The sequence below is a fragment of the Amaranthus tricolor genome, chromosome 15, assembly GCF_026212465.1.
Source record: "Amaranthus tricolor cultivar Red isolate AtriRed21 chromosome 15, ASM2621246v1, whole genome shotgun sequence".
In the NCBI taxonomy this organism is placed as follows: Eukaryota; Viridiplantae; Streptophyta; class Magnoliopsida; order Caryophyllales; family Amaranthaceae; genus Amaranthus; species Amaranthus tricolor.
This window is the reverse complement of record NC_080061.1, coordinates 23586734-23599586: the sequence shown is the minus strand read 5'-3', so window position 1 is coordinate 23599586 and position 12853 is coordinate 23586734.

The following is a 12853-nucleotide window of genomic DNA, read 5'->3' as shown; positions in this document are numbered from 1 at the left end:
CAATGATCAATTAATAATGAACAAGGATCAATGATCATTGAAGAATGAACGATGAAGAATGAACAATGATTAATTATCAACGAAGAATAAACGATGAATAATGAACAAGGATCGATGACCATTGAAGAATGTACAAGGATAAATGATTGTTGAAGAATGAACAATGAATAATGAAAAAGGATCAATGATCATTGAACAACGATTGATGAATAATAAACAAGGATCAATGATCATTGAACAATGAACGGTGAAGAATGAACAAGGATCAATGATCAATGAAGAATGAGAGATGAAGAATGAACAAGGATCAATGTTCATTTAAGAATGAATGATCAATAATGAACAAGGATCAATGATCATTGAACAATGATCGATGTATAATGAACAAGGATGAATGATCATTCGCGAATGAACGATGAACAATGTAAAAGAATCAATGATCATTGAAGAATGAATGATGAATAATGAACAAGGATCAATGATCATTGAACAATGATTGATGAATAATGAACAAGGATCAAAGATCAATGAAGAAAGAACGATGAACAATGAACAAGGATTAATGATCATTGAAGAATGAACGATGATGAATGAACAAGGATCAATGATCAATGAAGAATGAACGACGAACAATGAACAAGGATCAATGATCATTGAACAATGATAGATGAAATGAATAATCAATAAGGATCAATGATCATTGAAGAATGAACGATGAAGAATGAACACGGATCAATGATCAATGAAGAAGGAACGATGAATAATGAACAAGGATCAATGATCATTGAAGAATGAAAGATGAAGAATGTACAAGGATCAATGATCATTGAAGAATGAACGATCAAGAATGAACAAGGATCAATTATCAATGAAGAATGAACGATGAAGAATGTACAAGGATCAATGATCATTGAAGAATGAACGATGAATAATGCACAAGGTTCAATGATCATTGAAGAATGAACGATGAAGAATGAACAAGGATCAATGATCAATGAAGATTGAACGATGAATAATGAAGAACGATCAATGATCATTGAAGAATGAGCGATGAAGAATGTACAAAGATCAATGATCATTGAAAAATGAACGATGAAGAATGAACAAGGATCAACGATCAATGAAGAATGAACGATGAAGAATGAACAAGGATTAATGATCATTGAAGAATGAATGATGAATAATGAACAAGGATAAATGATCATTGAACAAGGATCAATGATCATTGAACAATGATCAATTAATAATGAACAAGGATCAATGATCATTGAAGAATGAACGATGAAGAATGAACAATGATTAATTATCAACGAAGAATAAACGATGAATAATGAACAAGGATCGATGACCATTGAAGAATGTACAAGGATAAATGATTGTTGAAGAATGAACAATGAATAATGAAAAAGGATCAATGATCATTGAACAACGATTGATGAATAATAAACAAGGATCAATGATCATTGAACAATGAACGGTGAAGAATGAACAAGGATCAATGATCAATGAAGAATGAGAGATGAAGAATGAACAAGGATCAATGTTCATTTAAGAATGAATGATCAATAATGAACAAGGATCAATGATCATTGAACAATGATCGATGTATAATGAACAAGGATGAATGATCATTCGCGAATGAACGATGAACAATGTAAAAGAATCAATGATCATTGAAGAATGAATGATGAATAATGAACAAGGATCAATGATCATTGAACAATGATTGATGAATAATGAACAAGGATCAAAGATCAATGAAGAAAGAACGATGAACAATGAACAAGGATTAATGATCATTGAAGAATGAACGATGATGAATGAACAAGGATCAATGATCAATGAAGAATGAACGACGAACAATGAACAAGGATCAATGATCATTGAACAATGATAGATGAAATGAATAATCAATAAGGATCAATGATCATTGAAGAATGAACGATGAAGAATGAACACGGATCAATGATCAATGAAGAAGGAACGATGAATAATGAACAAGGATCAATGATCATTGAAGAATGAAAGATGAAGAATGTACAAGGATCAATGATCATTGAAGAATGAACGATCAAGAATGAACAAGGATCAATTATCAATGAAGAATGAACGATGAAGAATGTACAAGGATCAATGATCATTGAAGAATGAACGATGAATAATGCACAAGGTTCAATGATCATTGAAGAATGAACGATGAAGAATGAACAAGGATCAATGATCAATGAAGATTGAACGATGAATAATGAAGAACGATCAATGATCATTGAAGAATGAGCGATGAAGAATGTACAAAGATCAATGATCATTGAAAAATGAACGATGAAGAATGAACAAGGATCAACGATCAATGAAGAATGAACGATGAAGAATGAACAAGGATTAATGATCATTGAAGAATGAATGATGAATAATGAACAAGGATAAATGATCATTGAACAAGGATCAATGATCATTGAACAATGATCAATTAATAATGAACAAGGATCAATGATCATTGAAGAATGAACGATGAAGAATGAACAATGATTAATTATCAACGAAGAATAAACGATGAATAATGAACAAGGATCGATGACCATTGAAGAATGTACAAGGATAAATGATTGTTGAAGAATGAACGATGAATAATGAAAAAGGATCAATGATCATTGAACAACGATTGATGAATAATAAACAAGGATCAATGATCATTGAACAATGAACGGTGAAGAATGAACAAGGATCAATGATCAATGAAGAATGAGAGATGAAGAATGAACAAGGATCAATGTTCATTTAAGAATTAATGATCAATAATGAACAAGGATCAATGATCATTGAACAATGATCGATGTATAATGAACAAGGATGAATGATCATTCGCGAATGAACGATGAACAATGTAAAAGAATCAATGATCATTGAAGAATGAATGATGAATAATGAACAAGGATCAATGATCATTGAACAATGATTGATGAATAATGAACAAGGATCAAAGATCAATGAAGAAAGAACGATGAACAATGAACAAGGATTAATGATCATTGAAGAATGAACGATGATGAATGAACAAGGATCAATGATCAATGAAGAATGAACGACGAACAATGAACAAGGATCAATGATCATTGAACAATGATAGATGAAATGAATAATCAATAAGGATCAATGATCATTGAAGAATGAACGATGAAGAATGAACACGGATCAATGATCAATGAAGAAGGAACGATGAATAATGAACAAGGATCAATGATCATTGAAGAATGAACGATGAAGAATGTACAAGGATCAATGATCATTGAAGAATGAACGATCAAGAATGAACAAGGATCAATTATCAATGAAGAATGAACGATGAAGAATGTACAAGGATCAATGATCATTGAAGAATGAACGATGAATAATGCACAAGGTTCAATGATCATTGAAGAATGAACGATGTAGAATGAACAAGGATCAATGATCAATGAAGATTGAACGATGAATAATGAAGAACGATCAATGATCATTGAAGAATGAGCGATGAAGAATGTACAAAGATCAATGATCATTGAAAAATGAACGATGAAGAATGAACAAGGATCAACGATCAATGAAGAATGAACGATGAAGAATGAACAAGGATTAATGATCATTGAAGAATGAATGATGAATAATGAACAAGGATAAATGATCATTGAACAAGGATCAATGATCATTGAACAATGATCAATTAATAATGAACAAGGATCAATGATCATTGAAGAATGAACGATGAAGAATGAACAATGATTAATTATCAACGAAGAATAAACGATGAATAATGAACAAGGATCGATGACCATTGAAGAATGTACAAGGATAAATGATTGTTGAAGAATGAACGATGAATAATGAAAAAGGATCAATGATCATTGAACAACGATTGATGAATAATAAACAAGGATCAATGATCATTGAACAATGAACGGTGAAGAATGAACAAGGATCAATGATCAATGAAGAATGAGAGATGAAGAATGAACAAGGATCAATGTTCATTTAAGAATGAATGATCAATAATGAACAAGGATCAATGATCATTGAACAATGATCGATGTATAATGAACAAGGATGAATGATCATTCGCGAATGAACGATGAACAATGTAAAAGAATCAATGATCATTGAAGAATGAATGATGAATAATGAACAAGGATCAATGATCATTGAACAATGATTGATGAATAATGAACAAGGATCAAAGATCAATGAAGAAAAAACGATGAACAATGAACAAGGATTAATGATCATTGAAGAATGAACGATGATGAATGAACAAGGATCAATGATCAATGAAGAATGAACGACGAACAATGAACAAGGAGCAATGATCATTGAACAATGATAGATGAAATGAATAATCAATAAGGATCAATGATCATTGAAGAATGAACGATGAAGAATGAACACGGATCAATGATCAATGAAGAAGGAACGATGAATAATGAACAAGGATCAATGATCATTGAAGAATGAACGATGAAGAATGTACAAGGATCAATGATCATTGAAGAATGAACGATCAAGAATGAACAAGGATCAATTATCAATGAAGAATGAACGATGAAGAATGTACAAGGATCAACGATCATTGAAGAATGAACGATGAAGAATGAACAAGGATCAATGATCAAAGAAGAATGAACGATGTATAATGAACAAGGAATGATGATCATTGAAGAATGAATTGATGCATAATGAACAAGGATCAATCATCATTGAACAAGAATGAATTGATGCATAATGAACGATGACGAATGTACAAGAATCAATGATCATTGAAGAAAGAACGATGAATAATGAACAAGGATCAATGATTATGGAACAATGATTGATGAATAATGAACAAGGATCAATGATCATTGAAGAATGAACGATGAACAATAAAAAAAGATCAATGTTCATTGAAGAATGAACGATGAATAATGAACAAGGATCAATGATCATTGAAGGATGAACGATGAAGAATGAACAGGGATCAATGATCAATAAAGAATGAATTGAATCATAATGAACAACGATCAATGATCGTTGAACAATGATCGATGAATAATCAATAAGAATCAATGATCATTGAAGAATGAACGATGAAGAATGAACACGGATCAATGATGAATGAAGAATGAACGATGAAGAATGAACAAGGATCAATGATCAATGAAGAATGAATTGATGCATAATTAACAAGGATCATTGATCTTTGAACAATGATCGATGAATAATCAACAAGGATCAATGATCATTGAAGAATGAACGACGAATAATGAACAAGGATCAATGATCATTGAAGAATGAACGATTAAGAATGTTCAATGATCATTGAAGAATGAACGATGAAGAAAGAACAAGGATCAATGATCATTTAAGAATGAACGATGAATAATGAACAAGGATCAATGATCATTGAACAACGATCGATGAATAATGAACAAGGTTCAATGAACATTGAAGAATGAACGATGAAGAATGAACAAGGATCAACGATCAATGAAGAATGAACGATGAAGAATGAACAAGGATCAATGATCATTGAAGAATGAATCATGAATAATGAACAAGGAATAATGATCATTGAACAATGATCAATGAATAATGAACAAGGATCAATGAACATTGAAGAATGAACGATGAAGAATGAACAATGATTAATGATCAATGAAGAATGAATGATGAATAATGAACAAGGATCGATGACCATTGAAGAATGTACAAGAATCAATGATCATTGAAGAATGAACGATGAATAATTAAAAAGGATCTATGATCATTGAACAACGATTGATGAATAATAAACAAGGATCAATGATCATTGAACAATGAACGATGAAGAATGAACAAGGATCAATGATCAATGACGAATGAACGATGAATAATGAAGAAGGATCAATGATCATTGATCATTGAAGAATGAACGATGAAGAATGTACAAGGATCAATGATCATTGAAGAATGAACGATCAAGAATGAACAACGATCAATTATCAATGAAGAATGAACGATGAAGAATGTACAAGGATCAATGATCATTGAAGAATGAACGATAAATAATGCACAAGGTTCAATGATCATTGAAGAATGAACGATGAAGAATGAACAAGGATCAATGATCAATGAAGATTGAATGATGAATAATGAAGAACGATCAATGATCATTGAAGAATGAGCGATGAAGAATGTACAAAGATCAATGATCATTGAAAAATGAACGATGAAGAATGAACAAGGATCAACGATCAATGAAGAATGAACGATGAAGAATGAACAAGGATTAATGATCATTGAAGAATGAATGATGAATAATGAACAAGGATAAATGATCATTGAACAAGGATCAATGATCATTGAACAATGATCAATTAATAATGAACAAGGATCAATGATCATTGAAGAATGAACGATGAAGAATGAACAATGATTAATTATCAACGAAGAATAAACATAATGAACAAGGATCGATGACCATTGAAGAATGTACAAGGATAAATGATTGTTGAAGAATGAACAATGAATAATGAAAAAGGATCAATGATCATTGAACAACGATTGATGAATAATAAACAAGGATCAATGATCATTGAACAATGAACGGTGAAGAATGAACAAGGATCAATGATCAATGAAGAATGAGAGATGAAGAATGAACAAGGATCAATGTTCATTTAAGAATGAATGATCAATAATGAACAAGGATCAATGATCATTGAACAATGATCGATGTATAATGAACAAGGATGAATGATCATTCGCGAATGAACGATGAACAATTTAAAAGAATCAATGATCATTGAAGAATGAATGATGAATAATGAACAAGGATCAATGATCATTGAACAATGATTGATGAATAATGAACAAGGATCAAAGATCAATGAAGAAAGAACGATGAACAATGAACAAGGATTAATGATCATTGAAGAATGAACGATGATGAATGAACAAGGATCAATGATCAATGAAGAATGAACGACGAACAATGAACAAGGATCAATGATCATTGAACAATGATAGATGAAATGAATAATCAATAAGGATCAATGATCATTGAAGAATGAACGATGAAGAATGAACACGGATCAATGATCAATGAAGAAGGAACGATGAATAATGAACAAGGATCAATGATCATTGAAGAATGAAAGATGAAGAATGTACAAGGATCAATGATCATTGAAGAATGAACGATCAAGAATGAACAAGGATCAATTATCAATGAAGAATGAACGATGAAGAATGTACAAGGATCAATGATCATTGAAGAATGAACGATGAATAATGCACAAGGTTCAATGATCATTGAAGAATGAACGATGAAGAATGAACAAGGATCAATGATCAATGAAGATTGAACGATGAATAATGAAGAACGATCAATGATCATTGAAGAATGAGCGATGAAGAATGTACAAAGATCAATGATCATTGAAAAATGAACGATGAAGAATGAACAAGGATCAACGATCAATGAAGAATGAACGATGAAGAATGAACAAGGATTAATGATCATTGAAGAATGAATGATGAATAATGAACAAGGATAAATGATCATTGAACAAGGATCAATGATCATTGAACAATGATCAATTAATAATGAACAAGGATCAATGATCATTGAAGAATGAACGATGAAGAATGAACAATGATTAATTATCAACGAAGAATAAACGATGAATAATGAACAAGGATCGATGACCATTGAAGAATGTACAAGGATAAATGATTGTTGAAGAATGAACGATGAATAATGAAAAAGGATCAATGATCATTGAACAACGATTGATGAATAATAAACAAGGATCAATGATCATTGAACAATGAACGGTGAAGAATGAACAAGGATCAATGATCAATGAAGAATGAGAGATGAAGAATGAACAAGGATCAATGTTCATTTAAGAATGAATGATCAATAATGAACAAGGATCAATGATCATTGAACAATGATCGATGTATAATGAACAAGGATGAATGATCATTCGCGAATGAACGATGAACAATGTAAAAGAATCAATGATCATTGAAGAATGAATGATGAATAATGAACAAGGATCAATGATCATTGAACAATGATTGATGAATAATGAACAAGGATCAAAGATCAATGAAGAAAAAACGATGAACAATGAACAAGGATTAATGATCATTGAAGAATGAACGATGATGAATGAACAAGGATCAATGATCAATGAAGAATGAACGACGAACAATGAACAAGGAGCAATGATCATTGAACAATGATAGATGAAATGAATAATCAATAAGGATCAATGATCATTGAAGAATGAACGATGAAGAATGAACACGGATCAATGATCAATGAAGAAGGAACGATGAATAATGAACAAGGATCAATGATCATTGAAGAATGAACGATGAAGAATGTACAAGGATCAATGATCATTGAAGAATGAACGATCAAGAATGAACAAGGATCAATTATCAATGAAGAATGAACGATGAAGAATGAACAAGGATCAATGATCAATGACGAATGAACGATGAAGAATGAACAAGGATCAATGATCAATGAAGAATGAACGATGAAGAATGAACAAGGATCAATGATCAATGAAGAATGAACGATGAAGAATGAACAAGGATTAATGGTCATTGACAAATGAACGATGAAGAATGAACAAGGATCAATGATCAATGAAGAATGAACGATGAAGAATGAACAAGGATTAATGGTCAATGACGAATGAACGATGAAGAATGAACAAGGTTCAATGATTAATGACGAATGAACGATGAAGAATGAACAAGGATCAATGATCAATGAAGAATGAACGATGAAGAATGAACAAGGATCAATGATCAATGAAGAATGAACGATGAAGAATGAACAAGGATCAATGATCAATGAAGAATGAACGATGAAGAATGAACAAGGATCAATGATCAATGAAGAATGAACGATGAAGAATGAACAAGGATTAATGGTCAATGACGAATGAACGATGAAGAATGAACAAGGATCAATGATCAATGAAGAATGAACGATTAAGAATGAACAAGGATTGATTGTCAATGACGAATGAACGATGAAGAATGAACAAGGATTGATGGTCAATGACGAATGAACGATGAAGAATGACTAAGCATCAATGATCAATGGCGAATGAACGATGAAGAATGAACAAGGATCAATGATCAATGAAGAATGAACGATGAAGAATGAACAAGGATCAATGATCAATGAAGAATGAACGATGAAGAATGAACAAGGATCAATGATCAAAGAAGAATGAACGATGTATAATGAACAAGGAATGATGATCATTGAAGAATGAATTGATGCATAATGAACAAGGATCAATCATCATTGAACAAGAATGAATTGATGCATAATGAACGATGACGAATGTACAAGAATCAATGATCATTGAAGAAAGAACGATGAATAATGAACAAGGATCAATGATTATGGAACAATGATTGATGAATAATGAACAAGGATCAATGATCATTGAAGAATGAACGATGAACAATAAAAAAAGATCAATGTTCATTGAAGAATGAACGATGAATAATGAACAAGGATCAATGATCATTGAAGGATGAACGATGAAGAATGAACAGGGATCAATGATCAATAAAGAATGAATTGAATCATAATGAACAACGATCAATGATCGTTGAACAATGATCGATGAATAATCAATAAGAATCAATGATCATTGAAGAATGAACGATGAAGAATGAACACGGATCAATGATGAATGAAGAATGAACGATGAAGAATGAACAAGGATCAATGATCAATGAAGAATGAATTGATGCATAATTAACAAGGATCATTGATCTTTGAACAATGATCGATGAATAATCAACAAGGATCAATGATCATTGAAGAATGAACGACGAATAATGAACAAGGATCAATGATCATTGAAGAATGAACGATTAAGAATGTTCAATGATCATTGAAGAATGAACGATGAAGAAAGAACAAGGATCAATGATCATTTAAGAATGAACGATGAATAATGAACAAGGATCAATGATCATTGAACAACGATCGATGAATAATGAACAAGGTTCAATGAACATTGAAGAATGAACGATGAAGAATGAACAAGGATCAACGATCAATGAAGAATGAACGATGAAGAATGAACAAGGATCAATGATCATTGAAGAATGAATCATGAATAATGAACAAGGAATAATGATCATTGAACAATGATCAATGAATAATGAACAAGGATCAATGAACATTGAAGAATGAACGATGAAGAATGAACAATGATTAATGATCAATGAAGAATGAATGATGAATAATGAACAAGGATCGATGACCATTGAAGAATGTACAAGAATCAATGATCATTGAAGAATGAACGATGAATAATTAAAAAGGATCTATGATCATTGAACAACGATTGATGAATAATAAACAAGGATCAATGATCATTGAACAATGAACGATGAAGAATGAACAAGGATCAATGATCAATGACGAATGAACGATGAATAATGAAGAAGGATCAATGATCATTGATCATTGAAGAATGAACGATGAAGAATGTACAAGGATCAATGATCATTGAAGAATGAACGATCAAGAATGAACAAGGATCAATTATCAATGAAGAATGAACGATGAAGAATGTACAAGGATCAATGATCATTGAAGAATGAACGATAAATAATGCACAAGGTTCAATGATCATTGAAGAATGAACGATGAAGAATGAACAAGGATCAATGATCAATGAAGATTGAACGATGAATAATGAAGAACGATCAATGATCATTGAAGAATGAGCGATGAAGAATGTACAAAGATCAATGATCATTGAAAAATGAACGATGAAGAATGAACAAGGATCAACGATCAATGAAGAATGAACGATGAAGAATGAACAAGGATTAATGATCATTGAAGAATGAATGATGAATAATGAACAAGGATAAATGATCATTGAACAAGGATCAATGATCATTGAACAATGATCAATTAATAATGAACAAGGATCAATGATCATTGAAGAATGAACGATGAAGAATGAACAATGATTAATTATCAACGAAGAATAAACGATGAATAATGAACAAGGATCGATGACCATTGAAGAATGTACAAGGATAAATGATTGTTGAAGAATGAACAATGAATAATGAAAAAGGATCAATGATCATTGAACAACGATTGATGAATAATAAACAAGGATCAATGATCATTGAACAATGAACGGTGAAGAATGAACAAGGATCAATGATCAATGAAGAATGAGAGATGAAGAATGAACAAGGATCAATGTTCATTTAAGAATGAATGATCAATAATGAACAAGGATCAATGATCATTGAACAATGATCGATGTATAATGAACAAGGATGAATGATCATTCGCGAATGAACGATGAACAATGTAAAAGAATCAATGATCATTGAAGAATGAATGATGAATAATGAACAAGGATCAATGATCATTGAACAATGATTGATGAATAATGAACAAGGATCAAAGATCAATGAAGAAAGAACGATGAACAATGAACAAGGATTAATGATCATTGAAGAATGAACGATGATGAATGAACAAGGATCAATGATCAATGAAGAATGAACGACGAACAATGAACAAGGATCAATGATCATTGAACAATGATAGATGAAATGAATAATCAATAAGGATCAATGATCATTGAAGAATGAACGATGAAGAATGAACACGGATCAATGATCAATGAAGAAGGAACGATGAATAATGAACAAGGATCAATGATCATTGAAGAATGAAAGATGAAGAATGTACAAGGATCAATGATCATTGAAGAATGAACGATCAAGAATGAACAAGGATCAATTATCAATGAAGAATGAACGATGAAGAATGTACAAGGATCAATGATCATTGAAGAATGAACGATGAATAATGCACAAGGTTCAATGATCATTGAAGAATGAACGATGAAGAATGAACAAGGATCAATGATCAATGAAGATTGAACGATGAATAATGAAGAACGATCAATGATCATTGAAGAATGAGCGATGAAGAATGTACAAAGATCAATGATCATTGAAAAATGAACGATGAAGAATGAACAAGGATCAACGATCAATGAAGAATGAACGATGAAGAATGAACAAGGATTAATGATCATTGAAGAATGAATGATGAATAATGAACAAGGATAAATGATCATTGAACAAGGATCAATGATCATTGAACAATGATCAATTAATAATGAACAAGGATCAATGATCATTGAAGAATGAACGATGAAGAATGAACAATGATTAATTATCAACGAAGAATAAACGATGAATAATGAACAAGGATCGATGACCATTGAAGAATGTACAAGGATAAATGATTGTTGAAGAATGAACAATGAATAATGAAAAAGGATCAATGATCATTGAACAACGATTGATGAATAATAAACAAGGATCAATGATCATTGAACAATGAACGGTGAAGAATGAACAAGGATCAATGATCAATGAAGAATGAGAGATGAAGAATGAACAAGGATCAATGTTCATTTAAGAATGAATGATCAATAATGAACAAGGATCAATGATCATTGAACAATGATCGATGTATAATGAACAAGGATGAATGATCATTCGCGAATGAACGATGAACAATGTAAAAGAATCAATGATCATTGAAGAATGAATGATGAATAATGAACAAGGATCAATGATCATTGAACAATGATTGATGAATAATGAACAAGGATCAAAGATCAATGAAGAAAGAACGATGAACAATGAACAAGGATTAATGATCATTGAAGAATGAACGATGATGAATGAACAAGGATCAATGATCAATGAAGAATGAACGACGAACAATGAACAAGGATCAATGATCATTGAACAATGA